The sequence below is a fragment of the Pleurodeles waltl genome, chromosome 8 (assembly GCF_031143425.1).
Source record: "Pleurodeles waltl isolate 20211129_DDA chromosome 8, aPleWal1.hap1.20221129, whole genome shotgun sequence".
In the NCBI taxonomy this organism is placed as follows: domain Eukaryota; kingdom Metazoa; phylum Chordata; class Amphibia; order Caudata; family Salamandridae; genus Pleurodeles; species Pleurodeles waltl.
In genome coordinates, this window is record NC_090447.1 from 588,451,383 (window position 1) to 588,469,838 (window position 18,456).

Here is an 18,456-nt window from a genome sequence, read left to right on the forward strand (position 1 = left end):
TTACACATTGCCTTCTAAGTTAAGCCTGACTGCTCGTGCCAAGCTACCAAAGGGTGGGCACAGGATAATCTTGGATTGTGTGTGACTTACCCTGACTAGAGTGAGGGCTTTTGCTTGGACAGGGGGTAACCCGACTGCCAACCAAAAACCCCATTTCTAACACTGCCCCCCTGGACACTATCGCAACTCTTGGACTTGGTCCCCTTGCCTTGCAGGTCATCAGGTCCAGGAATCCACCTTCAGTGCCTTGCTAGTGTTTGTTGTTCTTGCAGAATCCCCCTATCACGACTATTGAGACCTTTTGGGGTAGTAGGTGTACTTTACTCCTACTTTTCAGGGACTTGGGGTGGGGTATCTTGGACACCCTGACTGTTTTCTTACAGTCCCAGTGACCCTCTACAAGCTCCCATAGGTCTGGGGTCCATTCGTGATTCGCATTCCACTTTTGGAGTATATGGTTTGTGTTGCCCCTATGTTCACCTATTGCAACCTATTGTAATTCTACACTGTTTACATTACTTTTATGACTCTTACTTACCTGTTTTGGCTTTCTGTACATTTAACTTGTGTATATTACTTACCTTCTTACTGAGGGTATTCACTGAGATACTTTTGGCATATTGTCATAAAAATAAAGTACCTTTATTTTTAGTAACTCTGAGTATTGTGTTTTCTTATGATATTGTGCATATGATATAAGAGGTATAGTAGGAGCTTTGCATGTCACCTAGTTCAGCCTAAGCTGCTTTGCCATAGCTACCTTCTATCAGCCTAAGCTGCTAGAAACACCTCTATTCTACTAATAAGGGATAACTGGACCTGGCACAAGGTGTAAGTACCTTTGGTACTCACTACAAGCCAGGCCAGCCTCCTACACAGTGTGCCAATTAGAATTGGTAAAAATGGTTGTTAGCCTGCAGTGACAATTTTAAAGGCAGAGAGAGCATAAGCACTGAGGTTCTGATTAGCAGAGCCTCAGTGACACAGTTAGGCACCACACAGGGAACACATGCAGGCCACAACTATGACCACTGGGGTCCTGGCTAGCAGGGTCCCAGTGAGACATATAAAACACACTGACAAATAGGGTTTTCACTATGAGCACTGGGGTCCTGGCTAGCAGGATCCCAGTGAGACAGTAAAAATACCCTGACATATATTCACAAACAAGCCAAAAGTGGGGGTAACAAGGGTAGAAAGAGGCTACCTTCCTACAGCTTTGGTTTGGGCTCTTTTTTTCCTGAAAGAAACCTCTTTGGCCCTCCAATCACTGCATAAAGGGAAGGCCCCAGGCCCAGATGGTATTCTGGGTGATTATATTTATCATGACCTGGAACTTGGACGTTGTAGTTAAATACCCTCAGTAATGCTATCTTGAGGGTCGGTGACCTTCCCCCCACATAGCAAGGAGCAACAATAGTCCCCATTTATAAGAATGGGGAAAGAGAGCTACCAGCAAACTATAGGCCAATAAGTCTAATCAATGTAAGTCAGAAGGTGTTCTGCAAGCAGGTCCTGGCTAGATTGCACTCTTGGATCAATGACCACTCAATTCTTTCAGATCCCCAGGCTGGGTTTAGGAAAGGGGTTAGCACAATAGATCAGGTATTTAGATTTAAACTCCTTTGTTGGAAATATCTAACGTTAAAAAGGGACTGTTAGTACTTCCTCTTTATTGATCTAAAGACTGCGTTCGATTTGGTCCCAGGTGACCTGCTATGGAGGCTTTTGGAATCATATAACCTCAACAGTGAACTGCTGAGATTGATAAAACATCTCCATGAAGGAACTTATGTACGGGTCCGATGAACACAAGATGGTGATTTAACATCCAACATCCCCATTGCAAGAGGGGTCAGACAGGGTTGTGTTTTGGCCCCCACTCTATTTAGCCTCTACATTAATGGGCCAGTAGAACAGCTGATACAGTGTAACTACGATGCCCCCAAGTTAGCAGGATCCCCTGTTCTGATCCTTATGTTTGCAGATGACACTCTACTGATTTCAAGGACTCCACTGGGTCTCCAAAACAAATTAGATGCTTTTGTTGCATTCTGTGAGAAGAGGGGCCTTGAAATTAATATAGATAAAACCAGGTTTATGGCTCAAAACCCACATAAGACATTCAGAGGGAGAATGACAATTGGTGACCAACAAATAGAACAGGTTAGCCAATTCAATTACTTGGTGATCAGACGACCACCAGTGGTCGGCAGAAATTGGGAAGAGTGTCAAGGCCCTCTAACAACGGTCAGTGGTGATCAAAAGGAAATTTAAAAACTCTATGGGAGGGCAAATCTCGCCAGCTATCACCATTTATAAGGTTGTGGCAGTGACCGCTGCAACTTATGGCGCTGAGCTCTGGGGCCCCTGTAATTCTAGGAAATTTACTGTGGTGGAAAACAAGTTCATACACTTCTTGTTGCACTTACCAACAAGTAGTCCACTTACTCCTCTTAGATTTGATACAGCACTCAATCAGATTCATAAAGAAATCGCTTTGAGACCTCTCATATACTGGGTGCGCCTTTGGTCTTCTGAGCATTTGGTCCCTTACCAAATAGCTTTAACAGAGTTAATAGCCCATGATGGCACAGAATTATTTAGTTGGCTTAAATATATTAGAGCTATGTGCCATGCTATTAAAATGGAAGAGGTGTGGAGTGATCCCCATCACTTAACAAAGGAGGTAATATCATGTATAAAGCGATGTTATTGGGAGATGGTTCTGATGCAGATATGACTAGTCAGGGACAAGGGACCAGGACAGCCCAATTTCAAAACCACAAATGCTCATCGAAATTCGAAACCTATATGAACAACATACAATCGGCTCATATCAAAAGCCTGTGTATCAAATTTAGATTGGGGATGCTGCCATTGAAGTCCTTTACCACAGGGTGGAACAAGGTTGACTGTACTCCTAGTTTCTGCCTTTTTTGTCCAACGCAGCTTGAGACTATGGCCCATTTTGTCTTTTTCTGTCCAAGATACTCAGGCCCATATTTATACTTTTTTAGCGCCGCATTTGCGTCTTTTTTTTACGCAAAAGCGGCGCAAACCTACAAAATACAATTGTATTTTGTAAGTTTGCGCCACTTTTGCATTAAAAAGCGGCGCAAATGCGGCACTAAAAAAGTATAAACATGGGCCTCAATTCCCAGGAGAAAGTGGATTATCCCCTTATGTAGACTTTTTGGTATAAGGAACTGTAGAAAATCTCACTGTATACTGACAAGTGACACAAGTGATAAGGTAGTGTTTGTAGTGAGAAGGTATCTTCAATATGCCTGGGCAGTACGATCCAGAGAGAGTTTACATCTGATTGGTTTGTAACTTTGCTAAGATGTCTGACTAGATTATTGATTTATTAAGACTGCACAGACCGATAGGATATAAATTGTGTGACATTATAGACTGATCTTAACCAGTTGCATGTTTTTAAGACTTAATGATTATACGTTTCTAGTGTTTTGTAAATGTTTTTAGGGGTTTGGACAGCTTTTTAAATTAATGACTATATGTATTTACAATTTTTCTCCTAAATTGCTTTTATGGCTCTCAGCCGAAATAAAGATATTTATATATATGTTGTAACTATGCTCCCATATTTGTGAGGCCATGCAAAACGGCTTTTTATGGCCTCTAAGATACGTTTGTGAGACTTGGGCTGCCGAAGCCCCTAAAAAAGTGATTCCATAGCGGAGCAAGCCACTCATAAGCATGCTCTGTTGTGTGCGAGTGAAGGGGTAGATCACAGGGATGTCATGTATATGCAAAATACTGTGTACTAATGCCCTTTCTCAGAGCCTCAGTGTTGAGCAGACAGATGATGTGAAGAACTGTCCGCACCATGTACCCACATATCTGGGCCCCTATGTCATATGCACATATTGGACAATGAAGTGCCACGTTGACATCCACTCACTAATCTGTCAGTAGCAAATGTGGTTTATGGTCAGTGTGTATCAATGTGTCATTTCAATCTGTAAGGATAGATGGAACCACATTGACTGCAGGGGGTAATGTATCATCTATTAAATCATTTGGCATTATGAGTACAAAACCAACACAAGACAAAAGTCTGAGGTGAGTGTCCCCTCAATGGTGTAACTCTTGGTATGAGTGGCAGGCCACCAAGCTCAGTGGTGTGTAAAAAAGTACTGTGGAAATCAGCAAGTGTGTTACACATGCAAGTATACTTGTATGTTCACCAAAGTTGTAGGAGCAACATGGGAAGAAGTATGTGTAAAGTCCATGTGTAGTATGCCATGTCAGTGTAGGACCTAGACAAGTGTAAATGTCAATCCTGGATGACATTGTGGATCTAACAGAACAAAACACACATGTCTTGGCAGTAATGGCAGTCTATGTATACACATACATGTACACAGTCGGCTGCATTGAAGGATGTAACCAATGGGCTGGTTCACCTGATCTGTATAGTTTGTTGCACACATGAAAAGCATTTGAATACAGCGTAGTGAAACTCACAAAGTCTAACACAATGCTAGCAAATATGCCATACATCAGTCATCAACATATATGAATATCTAACCTGAAAAATCCAACACAGTGGACTCAGGATACTAATCTCAACATTCACTTACCACCACACTATTGAAACAATGAAGCAATGGAATTAAACATCTACAAATTAGACAAATACACAAATATTTTAAAAACAATTATTTCGCGTCTACTTTTGTGGTATCCAACTCCTTGTTACAACATCACTCTACCCCACATGAAGATGGCCTACATTGCAATATATTTGTGCAAATCCAAGTACACCAACTTCTCTTAGAAAAGCAATAGTTCAAGCCTGACAATGATTAGCACATCAATCCATGTGATATGTGGTACATGCACCCCATTTAAGCTCTGAAATCAAATAGACAAGTAAGTCCACAATGAAATGGCTGGGCCAAACTCATGTAGGTCAACAACAACATCTGTGGTTTATCGTGGACCTATGCATGTGTAAGTGTTATACATGTTGGCAATGGGAGTACCTACCTAGGGAGGACAAACAAGCCAAACATTGGTTCTTCAAACTGTCACCTTAAGCATGTCTTGAGTGCACATTGCATAAAGTTGTCAGGAACATCTCCTATTAGCTAGTCAGGATGTAGAACTGTATAATGTATAAGACCATGGCCATCATTTGCTATTACACAGAGAAATTGAAGAGATGTGCAAACTCCTAGCTAACTGTATGTGTATGAGTAACACATATTTTGAAATACTGTAAGAACTGTGTATGTTTATTTGAGTACAAATAACACATATGGACAGGAATGTAGCTTTAACAGGGATCAAAGGCATTGACAGTTGTCATTATGCTTTTACTTCCAACTAACAAAGGATATGGTCTCCAGCCACGGGTCACGACCCCAAAACCACATCCACAGACTGAGCCAATGAGAAATTACAACAATGCACTTATCAAGACATGCAACATTGTGGAGAGGACCTTATATATGTTCAAGTCCCGCTTTAGGTATCTAGACATGTTGGGGGCAGATTGTTCTACTCGTCCCCTTGTGTCTGCAAAATAATACTTGTCTGCACTATACTCAACAATATTTGCGTCAGGACAAATGTTCAGTGGGACGGGGCCAGGGAGAGCAGGACCCAATGGGGGATGACGAGGAGGATGATGCTGCATGCATGCAGAATACAGTTGCTGCTAATAGGCAACACACATATTGTGCAACATTTTTTTCATGAATAATATGTTTTGTGATGGACCATGCCAGCACCTAATTGCAAGTCTCGACATGAAAATAAATGTTTGAAATTTTTACTTGTCTTTGTGCTTATTTCACAGGAAGCGTGAATTCACCCACATCTTGACTACTAGAAGTAGGTCTCTAAATTTAACAATCATGCCATCAGATTTGTTGAGCAACATGGGGCCATAGCTCACATGTATCAATTGCACAGATACATAAATACCATGAGAAGCAGTGTAATGCATTGAAGGGATAGGCCAACTATACAACATTAAAAAATCAAAATTCATCATCACTCTCCCCTCGCGTTTGAGCAGTGAGGGCTACTCAACTAGCAGTCTTGCTGTGTTGTGCAGCAGCAAAGCGGACAGCAGATGACACTCAGTGAAGTGCTGAACAAAACCCAACTACTTACACACCAGAGAAAAAGCTCACAAGGTAGTGTGCTCACAAATGTGTGATCATGCAGAAACACAGCATCTTGCTGGGACTAATGTTGTTGAAACCATCAGAGATAATGAGCGACAGTTGTCATGGACTAAGGTCTAGTGTCATACAAACATAAGCTGACACTTGTAGGAAACGCAAACATGCATGTGTGAGTTTCCACAAAATTCAGCATGTGTAATCATTTATCTGGCTACATTCTCACATATCCCACAGCATGCTACTGTAGAAGAAGGAGACATTTGTTATGCATTGCACAGCAATACAATGTGAAAGAAAGAAATTTGAAATCAAAATAATAGTACATGATATTGTCCATTCAGTAACTAGGCAGAGTAGTATGACATTGGATAGGTGACATGCAAACATCTGAACATTTGAAGAATGCTTAGATGTTAGTAGTTAAATTACACTGAAATCCAAAGGCAGACACACTGTGTGCATACACACAAACACATGTACATGCTTAGAAGGATGGATTTGTAATGAATTTTGCTTTGCATGGCAAGAGTTGGGTACCTCTGACCTGAGTCTGCAAGTGCATAGGGGTGTGGCTCGCTAATCTTGTATCCACACAAAGTTGGCTTGTATGTTGTATGTGTCCATTACAAATGCCTGTTTCAGGGAATGCAAGAAGCACTGAACAAAGCCCTGCCCTGTGAGTCTATGTAGTGTTGCTAATCTTGACAGGAGTAAGATACAGATCATGTGTGCATGACATCATCTCATTGATTCAATATCAGAAGTACAATGGACAATGCAACATGTCTTACCGCAGGGGTGACTGATGGCTAACTCACATATTCTGAAGGTCTGTTGCTGTGTGACACAGATACCCCAGAATCAACAACATGTTTCATGATATTAGTGGTCATGACAACACCATATGTGGTCAGGTGGGCCAGGCTAAGACATTCAAAAGCAAAATAGAGCAACTTGTAACTGTCTGCACATGCAGAGATTATGTGTGCTGCTACAGTGTGTTTAGCAGAAAACCCTCTATCACAGTTGAAAGTGAGTGTAGTACCAAATAGTTTTCAGTGACTGAATATGTGACATGCACTTAATGATGTATGTTGCTGGACTACCAAGGTCATGCACAGTATAGCTCACATATTGTCCTGTGAGTGTAAACAGAAAGGCATATAGGGGGTCATTCTGACCCTGGCGGTCCAAGACCGCCAGGGCCACGGATGACTGAAGCACCGCCAACAGGCTGGCGGTGACAGCCGCGGACGGAAAACCGGGTCCGGCGGTTTTCCGCCGGATTTCCCCCGGCTGGGCGAATCCTCCATGGCGGCGCTGCAAGTAGCGCCGCCATGGGGATTCTGACCCCCTTCCCGCCACCCTGTTTCTGGCGGATTTTACCGCCAGCAACAGGATGGCAGGAACGGGTGTCCTGGGGCCCCTGGGGGCCCCTGCACTGCCCATGCCACTGGCATGGGCAGTGCAGGGGCCCCCTAACAGGGCCCCAGCCTGCTTTTCACTGTCTGCTATGCATGGGCAGTGCAGGGGCCCCCTAACAGGGCCCCAGCCTGCTTTTCACTGTCTGCTATGCAGACAGTGAAAAGCGCGACGGGTGCAACTGCACCCGTCGCACACCTGCAACACCGCCGGCTCCATTCGGAGCCGGCTTCTGTGTTGCAGGCCCCTTTCCCGCTGGGCTGGCGGGTGCTAACTTAGGTAGCGCCCGCCGGCCCAGCGGGAAAGTTAGAATGGCCCCAGCGGTCTTTTGACCGCGGGGCGGCCATTTGGCGGTTCCCGCCTGGCAGGCGGCGACCGCCGCCCGCCAATCTCAGAATGAGGGCCATAATGTGCATAGACACACAGTGCAACCAAGATAGTCTCCCTATGCTACATCAGTGTTGGCAAGCACATAGCAAAATAAGTGCAGTATCCTACCAAACACATTTAAATGTTGACTCTTTAGCTGCGTCACTTCTGGATTGTCTACCTAGGCCCAATGCAGACACACTTGCCTTATTAGGCATGCAGGAATGGATGTGCTCATGTTGGTGTTTCTTCCTGTTAAACAAACAATGCTGCTAGTCCTAGTGCTCCATGTATGTGTGTTACTGAAAACAAGACACAAATTAACTCAAAGAAAAAATAGCATGTCAAGGTATACCCACATGGAATATCACTCCTGGCAAGGTAGCATGCACTGACGCATTCCAAATTAGAGTGGTCTTATCTTTCAGTAAATGTACATATGACCATCTGGTGTGAATGACTACCCACATTCTAAGTTCATGTAACCCCTCTCTGATGCTGAATACTGTGATGCAGGGAAATGTGAAACATATTGGTACTGGGGATTCATCACACTTATTTGTCCTACTCAAGCTGGCCTTATGCAAATCAAACTATAGGCAAACAGTTTTAGCAAACATTTTCCCGCAGGTGTATAGTGCATGTGCCACACATTTTGTGCCAGACACCAAGCCCAGACACCAGAGCTGTCTGTATCACAACATTATATAGTGGTTGTTGGGTGTTTTAGTCTGGTAAATGGTGTCAGCCCCACAATAACAGGTGTCATATTGGCCTAAGCCAATACCTTTCATATCTGTACTTTCAATATGGCACCTGGATACCACATACAATGTAGACTGGCTAAAGCATCCAGTGTATGTCATTCACTGAGTGTGTATTGCATCCGTAACACATCCTATGACAGGAATGCAAACAGATTATTTTTTTACTTTGTGCATAATCATGTATAATACTGTGTCTTTCTTTTGCACAGGACTTGTGAAAGGAAAATTGCCTACTACTCAGCTACCTACATTTACCCAAGCATACCACAAACGTAAATACCTATAATTATGTAAAGGTCACTCTAATTCACAATATGTATGTGTTTTTCAAATAAATATATTGTCCGTCATGATGTTCGTACCAGGAACGCAATGACTCACACTTATGCACACTTTTAACTTAGGCATGCAACACAACCCAAGTCTTCAAGCATGTCAGTTAAAAAGATGAGCTACAAATTGAGCCCTCAGAGTGTTTAAATGCATTTCACAATTCCCACACACAATAGGCTTGTTTTGTCGCTGAAAACACATGCATCAGCCGTTTGTGAGACACATTGCACTGGGAGCATTGGACGGAAGCCACATATCAACACTAATGTGCCAAAAACAATGCTTTGTCCATTGGCATGCATTGTACATTAGTCACGCATTGGCCATTTCTCTATTGATGCGTCAAAAAAGAGGAATTTGTAGAAAATATGTAGAATACACCCAGGAATGGATGCAATGTCTCTGCCATGCTGGAAAATAGGAAGTGTGAAGTTACTTTCATTTTCACTTACAGTCTTCTTGTCTTTGCTGGCAGATGGAGTGGTGCTTTTGGTGTGGTATGTGATTTTTGGTCTTGCCGGTGTCGGTGCTGTCCTTGTTATATGTAAAAATTGTTATTTGTTTGTTGTATTTGTCATTTGTACTGTTTTTGTCATTGTATTGTTCGGTGTAAGTCTATTTAGGAGTTTTGTAGTTTTGGGGGTAGGGATAAGGGTTAGTTTTTGTTTAGGTACTGTTGAGGATGTAGGGTGCAGGTAGAGTAAGTGTCAGGGTAGGACAGAACTAAGAACCTGTCTGAGGTAGAGTTGGGGGTCCTGCTGTTGTTGCTGGCCCATTAAATCCCTAGTATGATAGCTATGGGGGGGTAGGGTCAGGCAAGGTACTCTACTAAAGAGCACAAGGAGTGGTGAGAAAAAATCAGCTGGCACATGAGTCAGGTGTTCCCAGTAGAGGGCACAGTCCACTAGTTAAAGTTATGGTGAGCAAGGATGGCGATCTCCTTCATCACCTAAGAATGGAAGTTGGTGATACCGTTGGTAAGAACATATTTTTCATACATTTGCGGTTGTGTGTCTTTTGCCAAATAATGGTATTGATTTGTCTACTGGAAGGGTGAGATATTTTGAGGGCTATAATGCCATAATGCAGGCTGGACAGGGTGTTTGGTTTACATTAAATACTTTCACATACATGTATTTGTAAACATGCTCACAATTCACAAATGAGCCTGTACTGGGCAGGAATTGTTAATGTGTAATGGGCCTGCACATGTACCATGTAAGGGGCTAAGTAAAGGAAATGTCTGATGTGTGTTGCATTGTTCAGTACACTTATAGAGTTGAGCACACCCCATCACAATTAGTACCTTGCACAGTGTTGTCTGTCAAATTTGACTGTTCATATAGCCATCAAAGTAATGCACCATTGCACCATGTAGCAGGGAAGGATAGTTTTGCATGTAGTCTGCAGTCTGTGCACCACAGCCTTGGTTTTTCTGATGTTATCCTTAAACACGTTTGTAGGAGGCTGGCCTGGTCTGTGGTGGGTACCTTGGGTACTTACACCTTACAGGACCTAGAGCAAAAACAAGGGTAGTAAGGGTGAAGAGATGCTGCACATCTAGGAAGTAAAACAGTAATAGTTAACAGAAGTAAATGCAAACAGAATCTGGTGCCAAGTGGTCAAGTGCCTTACTACCCAGCAGGCACAGAAATTGGGTACCAAAGTACACAGAAATATTGCAGACAATGTGACCACAGCACACAGAGATAAATAGTCCAATAATGTTGCAAGGATATATATCCCTGGAGGTGTAGTTGTATCTGGAGATGATACAAATGTGATGATCCCGAAACTGTTTGTGGAAAGTGTCTTTATTAGTAGGCACAGTTGGCCTCAGGGGTGATCTTTCATTGAAATACAGCCAACACGTGTTTCGTCACTCAGGTGACTTCATCAAGGCTGCAAGACAGTCAAAAAAGGCAAACTTGTATGTAACAGTGCCTGTACTTAAGTGAGACCTAATAAGTGTCAGTGTTTGATTAATTACAGTGCTGATAGACGTGAATCGGTGAGAGACGTGCAGGTTTGAACAGGTGAGGGAGGATGGACATGGCAAAAAAGTGTAAAATGAACTAACGTAAGTCAATAATACAGAAAAGAGAAAGAGAAGAGGACACCTAGTTGTGCAAATGTGAGTTAAAACCCCATGTGGGAAAGCCACACATTGGGTGCCAAGTAAGTGAGGAAGATATTTCCTAGCGGTCAAACAGAAGAAGAAAAGGGGGAGAGGGCCCGTGTAAGCAAACGTGGTGAACAGTAAGGTATGTAGATGAGTAAAGAAAGTAAGACCCAACGAAAAAGAGAGAAAACAGGGTAGAGCGTAAAGAAGGTCATACCTGGGCCGTCCGGCCAATGAAGCAGAGCACGAAAGATCCCTATGGTAAGGCAGATGGGCCCTAGGCGGTAGGTAGAGATCTAGAAGAATGGATCAATGCTAATGAGTGGCTCAACGTGGAGAGTCAGAGACATAATGTAAAGAGAAAAAAAAAAGAAATAAAAAATATATATACGAAAAGTGGAATAAACGAGCCACTGTGTAGATACCTTGTAGTGTAGAGCAAAGATGTGGGGTAGTATCCAAGTATCATCAGGTATGGTGGATCCAAGTAATGAACACGTAAAAAGGTAGGCTAGCAAAGGCCTTGATAAGCCTGTGGTTAGGGCCCTGTATGAGGGTGAGAAAGATGAGGATAAGAAGAAAAGACGAGGGTGAGTGACCCGTAGGGTCAAAATTGGTAAGCGTAAAAACGAGGAGCAAAGGGTAAAAGCTGGACCAAAATTATGCATTGTTCAAAGAAAGTATACGTAAGTAAAATGTCACGAGGAACGCCGTGCCATATGGTAGCTGGCACAAGTCTGGGAAAAAATGTAGGCAAGGAATAAAAGCTAGACCGTAATTAAGCTTGTTGGCCGAAAGTTTAAGCAAGTGAGATGTCCTGTAGGACGAAATCCCTAATTGCAAAAGGTGCGTGACTGGGCGAGTGGAAGGAAGCCGTAAGCAAAAGGGGGCTATGCAAACAAAAGAGAGCGCGTGTCCAAAATGGAAAACTGTAAGAAAACTGTCCTAGGCATTATAAAAAGCAAAAAACTGGGTCTAGCAGCAACGGACTGCTGAGTGGAAGTAACATACCTTAGGGAACCGGGCCGGAGCAGAAAGGCAGTACGTGTGCAGCGCGTGTATGGGTCCCGTGGCCCCGCGCTCGTATGTTTAAGTAAGAGTACAAAAACCGGGAATAGAAAACGGACTAAGCCTTAGTCCGAGAGCGAAACATCCAAAAACAAGGCGGCCCTCTTAAGAAGGCAAGTAGCAAAGCAGATAAGCCCATAAGGAGCAGAGAAGAATCAAAACGACCGAAGAATAAAAGACGCAGTGGGGGGGGCCAGTGACATGTACAAGAGATGCAGGCTAATTAAAAGGAAGAGAATGGCCAGAAAAAGATATAAGATAATGGCAGAAGAAGGTGTGGAGCGAAGATGATGAATTGATAAAGGGGAAGAGAGCGGTGGTAGGGGTTGGTAGTAGAAATCGAAAAGGTGAAGCAAGAGAGAGAGAGAAAGTTGGAGCGAAAGGGAGATAATACAGCCAAGGTGGGGAGTAGAACAGAAGTAAAAAATGATGTAAAAGAAAAAGAGAGAACGATAAGAAGGTAACAGAGACTGGTGGTGGATGTATTTGTATGTACTAAGAACATCAGTGATATGAAAACCATAGTGTACATGCAGGGCAAGATGCGTGATGTAAAGTCAGGTTGTAAGAGTACGGTAGGTAAATCAGTGAATCCACAGAGAAAGACTTAAGGTAAGAGAAGAGTCAAGCACATACTGGAGATAGTGCTGAAGTCTCAATATAGTGAAAACAAGCGATATTGCGGCCAAGGTGAAAGGCATATTAGGTCGAGTGACTGGTTACAGAGTACAGTGTAGTAGGTAGTTATATCAACCAGCAGACATAAGCAGCAGTATAACAAAAGCAAAAAGGTACATGAGCAAGTAGGTAATTCAAAACGAGGAGTAAACAGCAGGAGTCAAATCTACAGTGATATTAACACATCAACTAGTTGTAGAATGTTAGTTGTCATCAACACTCATGAACTTGACATGAAGTAAAACCATAAGTACGTTAGTGTACATTATCACTGGTAATGGTGCTAAAATCATGTGAGGAAAAAATGCGATCAGTGTTCAGTCCTTGTTCCACTGCGCAAAGTTTTAGAATCCATTTCGCCTCACATTTACGTAGGTCTCTGGTTCTATCACCCCATCTAGGTGAAATGGAAACCTGGGTGATGCCATGGAACCTAATGTTCAGAAGGTCCTTCTCCCCGTGTAGAGTATTAAAGTGAACAGCAAGGGGATACGTTGTGTTGAAACTTCTGATGGCTCTAACGTGTTCTTGGATGCGTTCCTTCAATGGTCGTATTGTACTTCCAACATAAATCAGACCACAAACACAGACAATACAATAGACTGTGTATCTGGTGTTGCAGTTCATAAAGACCTTGATGTGGTGAATGGTCCCAGTGTTGTAAGTGAAGGATACAGTTTTGTTGAGGGCGAGTTGGCAGGAAATACAGCAGCCACATTTATAAAAGCCTTTGGGTTTCTCTGGAATCCAAGCAGGTGGATGTGTCTGTGGTGAAGGGGCCAGGAAGCTGGGGCACAAAATGTTTCTGAGAGTACGGCCCCTACTGTGTATTATGGTTGGTGACGCACCAATAGAGTCTTTCAGACAGGAGTCCAATAATAACAGGTGCCAGTGTCTTTTAAGAATGCGAAGCATTGTGTTGCTGGCAGGGCTATATTGGGTGATGAAGGAGACTGGCCTCGTATCTCTGGTCCCCTTCTTGTAAGGTTTTTTGGGGTCCTTAATCAGTAAAGAATGTTGGTCCTTAGTGGATATCCGTCTCTTGGCCGCCGAGATGAGTTTACCCGTGTAGCCTCTAGCCTGGAAGCGACGTGCCAGGTTGTCAAGTTCCTGTTTGAAAATGCAATTGTCAGTGCAATTGCGCCGTACCCTAACCATTTCCCCATAGGGAATGGCCCTGATCTGCACATAGAGATGAGCGCTCTGTGCATGGAGAATCGAATTACAGGCAGTGGGTTTCCTGTACAGTCTGGATGTGATCTTATTGTCAGTGATATACAGAAATAGATCCAAAAACTCAATCCGGGCAAAATCTACCTTATGTGTAAACACCAAATTAAACTCATTAGTGTTTAAGTGGTGTATGAGTGTGTTAAGCTCAAAAACATTACCAGTCCATATAGCCAAAATGTCGTCAATGTATCTCCCCCAATACAAAATGTGCTGGGTGATGTGTGTAGGACAGTTGGACCATAGGTGTAGTTTCTCAAATTGCCCCATGTAGAGGTTAGCATATGAGGGAGAAAATTTAGCTCCCATGGCTACCCCTTGGCACTGGCGGTACCACCTCCCATCATGTAGGAATACATTGTTTTCAAGTACTAGCCGTGTAAAGTCAAGAAGCATAAGCGGGTGCTCATACAATGTGGCATCCCGTACACTGAGAGTAGACTTGAGCATTTCAAGACCCATTTCAAGGGGAATAGAGGTATATAGAGAGCTTACATCAAGGCTGACAAACATACATTCGTTCGTCCATTCAGTGTCTTCAAGTTGACACAGCAGATCCCTGGTGTCCTGTATGTATGAGGGTAGGTTGTGTACCATGGGTTGAAGGAAAGAATCTATGTACTCCGAAATGTGTTCTGTTGGCGAGCCAATACCCGAGATGATGGGTCTACCGGGTGGGAAGCTCCCCGCTTTGTGAACCTTGGGTAGGATATATATGCAGGGTGCCCGAGGTGCTTCAATGTGAAGATATTTGTATTATAGATCAGTCAGAAGGCAGAGGTTTTTCCAATGTGTCAGTTTGTTTGAGATCAGAGTGGTGATGCCAGGGAGGGGGTTATTCTGAAGCAAAGTGTAAGCCTGTGTGTCACTGAGTTGTGTATTGATTTCTGATAGATAGTCAGACCTGTTCATGACAACGACGTTGCCCCCTTTGTCAGCCTCTCTAATGACTATGTCCGTACATGTCGAAAGTTTCTGAAACGCACGAATTTCGTTCTGATTAAGATTAGTGTTCGGTTTGTGTGTACGGGTCCTGGCTTTATCTTCCAAATGGTACAATTCTGTACTAACAGCTTTGTAAAAGACGTCAATGTAATTGTCAGGAGAGAATGTTGGGACAAAGGTGGATTTGGGTTTGAACCCGCTGTCAACCTCAAGGTTAGGTGGGATGTCAAGCTGAATAAGTAGTTTTGCATTGTTCAGTACACTTATAGAGTTGAGCACACCCCATCACAATTAGTACCTTGCACAGTGTTGTCTGTCAAATTTGACTATTCATATAGCCATCAAAGTCATGCACCATTGCACCATGTAGCAGGGAAGGATAGTTTTGCATGTAGTCTGCAGTCTGTGCACCACAGCCTTTGTTTTTCTGATATTATCTTTAAACACGTTTGTAGGAGGCTGGCCTGGTCTGTGGTGGGTACCTTGGGTACTTACACCTTACACCAGGTCCAGTTATCCCTTATCAGTGAAATGCAGTAGAACTTTTAAGCAGCTTAGGCTGAGAGAGGTAGCTATAGCAGAGCAGCTTAGGCTGAACTAGGAGACATGCAAAGTTCTTGCAGTACTACTTATACTTACACATTACTTATACACAAGTAAAGACAATACTCAGAGTTACCAAATATAAAAGTAGTTTATTTGGGTGACACTAGGCCAAAAATATTTTAGAGGCAATTCTCCTTCTGGAGGTAAGTATTATACACAATATATATACAGTGGACACCAAAATAAGGTAAGTAATTAGACATAGGATAGTGCAAACAATAGGAAATGCTAGAGAATGCAATGGGAGAAAATAGGTCTAGGGGCAACACAAATCATATACTAAGAAGTGGAATGCGAATCACGAATTCCCCCCTAGACAAGTGTAGTGTGTGCAGAATCGCTGGGAGAGTAAGAATACAGTAAAGGTAAGTAAATTACCCCACACCAGAGCCCAGAAAAGCAGGAGTAAAGTACTGCAAGTTTCCTTAGGACACATTACACCTCGTGATTGGGATTATGCAGTAACCAACCAAGTTTGCAAACAACAACTGCTGGATTCCTGGACCTGAAGACCTTCAAAAGAAGGAGACCAAGTGCAGAAGTCGAAAGAAGATGCAGGAAGGACAGGAGTCCCTGCCAACCCAGAGGAGGGTGCAAAAGAAGAGTCCATGGTTAGTCGAAGGCTGTAGAAATGCACCCTAGGAAGATGCGAGCAGGTTCCTGAATAATGCAAAGGATGTCCCACAATGTGAAGGTGGATGCAGATGTGATTTTGTGTTGGAAGTCACCAAGAAGCCTTGGTTATGGAAAAAGTGCGTTTTGCATCAAAATGGCGCTGGCTGGACCCAGGAGGGACGTGGGGGCCTCAACTTTGTGTGAGGAGGTAGAGGGGGCTGTCAGTACTTTAGAGAGCCCTCAGGATGCCAGGCAGCACCCACGAGAGTCCCAGGACACGTGGACAAAGAAGGTGCAAAACATGGTTGGTGAAGTACAACAAAGGAAGGTCCCATGCAGGCGGAGAACAACTCAGCGATTTGAGCGTCACAGGATGGAGTGCTGGGGACCTGGGCCAGGCCGTGCATGAAGGAATTTTGCAAATAGTGCACAGAGGCCTCAGGAGGTGATGAAGATGCAGTACAGAGGGGTACCATCTCTCTCAGGGAAGGCTAGGTCTTACCTCCTCCAAATTGCGTCAGAAGGGCATCAGGACATTCTATGTCGATGGGGTCCAACCTCTGTGTCCTTAGACGCACGCTTGTCACTGTGAGAGGAGTCCAAGGGAAACCGGTCATCGTCTTGGAAGGTGCCTGCTGGAGCAGGGGAGTGACTCTGTCACCCCACTGGAGATTTCTTTGTTTCTTCTGGTGCAGGATGAAGGCAGGAAGTCCTCAGAGCATTCACACCATGGAAACTGTTGCAGTTGCTGGCTGGAGCTGAAGTTGCAGAGGAAGAGTATCCCTTGTGGATACTTTGTTGCTGTTACAGCGGTTCCTGGAGCAGGCTGCGGTTGATCCAAGGTCAGAGGATGATAAAGTAGTTGCAGAGGATTCCTGAAGGAAACTTGCTTGCAGAATCTCAAGCGAACCCACAGGAGAGACCCTAAATAGCCCTGCGAGGGGGATTGGCTACCTTATCAGGTGTGGACCTATCAGGAGGGGTCTCTGACGTCACCTGCTGGCACTGGCTACTCGGAGCCCTCCATATTGCCCTCACACCCTGCAAAGCAAGATGGCTGAAGTCTGGGACACACTGGAGGAGCTCTGGGCACTGCCCCTAGGGTGGTGATGGACAGGGAAGTGGTCACTCCCCTTTCCTTTGTCCAGTTTCGCGCCAGAGCAGGGGAGAAGGGGTCCCTGAACTGGTGTAGACTGGCTTATGCAAGGAGGGCACCATCTGTACCCTTCAAAGCATTTCCAGAGGCTGGGGGAGGCTACCCCTCCCCAGCCTGTAACACCTATTTCCAAAGGGAATGTGTAACATCCTGCTCTCACAGGAAATGCTTTTTTCTGCCTTTCTGGGACTGGGTTGCCCAGGCCCCAGGAAGGCAGAACCCTGTCTGTGAGATGGCAGCAGCTGTAGCTGCAGTGCATGCCTCGGAGAGCTGGTTTGACAGTACTTGGGGTCCATGGTGGAGCCCCCAGGATGCATGGTATTGGCTCCCCAATACCAGATTTGGAATGGGGGACAATTCAATGATCTTAGACATGTTACATGAGTGTTCACCTGAATGCTTTCTTATCTCTATAAGGATTGTGTATGATCTATGATATTAGTACTGTTGCGATGTGTAAGGGGTGGTATCATTCACTTGTAACCAATGTTCCTTATATGGCACATCACAAATGAAGAAGCACAAGTTAACATGTGCAATGAAGAGGGACAAATGTGAATGTGCATGTATTGGCAATGTATGCAGGCCAACATGATTGATGGTTCATTATGTGCTGTGGTAATGTTTGACCTGCTATGGTTTGGACTATCACCAGCACCAATAACTACAGATCGTCAGAAGGTAAATTGTCTAGCACCCATTCCATGGACAGAAACTAAAAAATATTTGCCTAAAATATGTGACAGAAATGTTCTATGAGATAGGCTGAGAATTGAAAGACACCATATATTTGCCAACAAGCAAATTTGACCATGAACCAGGTGGGGTTAGCCTGTAACACACATCCCAAACAGCAGTACCAATTACATGTTTATGGGAACATGTTTTCAATTATAAAACTCCTACTATGGTGGTTTTACGTCATACTATCCCCATACATGCGGAAGAAGTTTTTCCTCACTGCCACAACAGGTACAT

General features: G+C 43.8%; 1 long non-coding RNA gene across 3 annotated transcripts in view; it reads right to left on the reverse strand.

The window, feature by feature from the left end:
- The window catches only part of LOC138249127 (uncharacterized), a 256,140-nt gene extending 243,855 nt beyond the window's left edge, over window positions 1-12,285 (reverse strand). For 2 of the 3 annotated variants that reach the window (XR_011194732.1, XR_011194734.1), the window contains exon 1: window positions 12,192-12,285. This is a non-coding gene — a long non-coding RNA (uncharacterized lncRNA). Of the gene's footprint in view, window positions 1-10,364; window positions 10,574-12,191 lie in introns of all 3 variants that reach the window. The other variant, XR_011194733.1, reaches the window with a different exon arrangement.
- Between the last annotated feature and the right edge of the window lie 6,171 nt (window positions 12,286-18,456).